Raw genomic sequence first — 1,711 nt, 5'->3', positions numbered from 1 at the left:
AGCTCGTTGGCCACAAATTATTGGTCGAGTCTCCCCACGAAGGCTTCGCAGTAGTCACCTTCTGAGAACTTCTCCACGATACCAACTGTTCCTTGCATTTTTGCGCATTTGTTCGTTGTCTCATCGCCAATTGATACGCTCAAAATAAAGGATGAAACTGAGTACTGGGAACAATGATTAAGCGTGACATTAGCTCCTTTCATACGACTCCAGAGTGCAGGTACATCATGGGTGGCCTGCTGATATACCGTGCTCCCAAGGGATGGTGGGACACTTGTGACTCCAACAGGTAGGCCCTCTGCTGGTGGTGTGATACAGGTTGCCAAGAATTAAATAAATAATACAAGGTGTGCACAGAAATCAACAATCAAAAGCCCTTTCATTAAACACAGGAGGTTCCTGCAATTTTCTGATCGAAAAAGCTTTGAGTCTTTGTCCTTAAAATTGCAAATGTGGAAATTGGGGAGTTTAATGAATTTGAAAGGAGAACATTATTGTTAGGTGAAGTTCTGGGCAGAGAAATGTTTGTGAAAGGAACTTTTTGCAGAGAGAGGCATTGAGCATTTCAGCTTGTTGCTGAACACCTCTCTCTGGGCACTGAGCTAAGTAGCAGTGTCTGTCGTGTCGTGGTTATCACATTTCCATCACACGTGAAAGGTTTCCGGTTCAAGCCTGCGCAGAAACATTATATCTCAAGCAAAAACATGTCTGCAATAACATTGAATACAAGCTATTTTGGATACCTTGTTCCATGAGTACCGAACATTTAAAACCAGTCTCCTCAAATACAGATTGTGTAAAATCAGATCGGTGATAAAACTTCATCAAGGATTAAAGTTTCATGAATTATTAAAGTTCAGTTATTGAAGTTTTGACTGTCCCTGTTAGCGTTGTTTCTAAGAATGAAAGAAATGCTATCGGTTTATACCAGCAGATCTAAGCTGCATTTGAAACCGACAAACAACTTGTTAATTATTCGCTCTTCCCCAGTTCCAGAGCTCAGAGGTTTATTGTCCATCCCAGGGATGCAAGCAACCTTAGAGCTGGGCCAAAGCTCGGCGTGCACCGAGCAGAGCTCGAGAATACTCCGGGGGAGAGGATTCCCCGGTCACTGGGCCTTCCAGCAACCCTAAACAAGCGCCCAGTCTAAAATTTTCCAGAGCAATAACTTTTAACTGGAGCATCAAACAGTACGGACGGCCGAGCGGTCTGAGGCGCTGCTTTCATTAATTGATTAAATTATCAACATCCCTGAGTTCGCATTTTTCTCATTGTGCAAAAGAAGATCATGGGTTCATTAATGATATTTACCCGCGAAAGCAACATAAAAGTAATCATCCAACATGGGGCTCGAACCCACGACCCTGATATTAAGAGTCTCATGCTCTACCGACTGAGCTAGCCGGTCTTTTCAGCATCCATCCTGTCGATCCCCTTCAGAATATTGTCCGTTTCAATGAGATCACGTCTCTGTCTTCCAAACTCCAGAGAGTATCGGCCCATGCGACACAATCTCTCACCAGAGGACAGTCATCTCATCCCAGCAATCAATCTGGTGAACCTCCGTTGTACCATCTCCAAGGCAAGTGTATACATTCCTCAGATAAGGAGACCAAAACTGTGCGTAGTACTCCAGGTGTTGTCTCAGCAGGGCCCTGTACAATTATAGCAAGACTTCCTTACTCTTGTATTATGGGCTATATATGAAATG

The 1,711-nt window shown here is 43.7% G+C and overlaps 1 non-coding gene across 1 annotated transcript; it reads right to left on the bottom strand.

The window, feature by feature from the left end:
• Nucleotides 1–1,329: 1,329 nt before the first annotated feature.
• Nucleotides 1,330–1,408, bottom strand: trnak-cuu (transfer RNA lysine (anticodon CUU)). The gene has a single exon. It is a non-coding gene; the product is annotated as a tRNA-Lys (tRNA).
• Nucleotides 1,409–1,711: the final 303 nt, after the last annotated feature.

The sequence above is a fragment of the Pristiophorus japonicus genome, unplaced genomic scaffold, assembly GCF_044704955.1.
Source record: "Pristiophorus japonicus isolate sPriJap1 unplaced genomic scaffold, sPriJap1.hap1 HAP1_SCAFFOLD_47, whole genome shotgun sequence".
In the NCBI taxonomy this organism is placed as follows: Eukaryota; Metazoa; Chordata; class Chondrichthyes; family Pristiophoridae; genus Pristiophorus; species Pristiophorus japonicus.
This window is presented reverse-complemented; position numbering and strand designations above follow the sequence as displayed.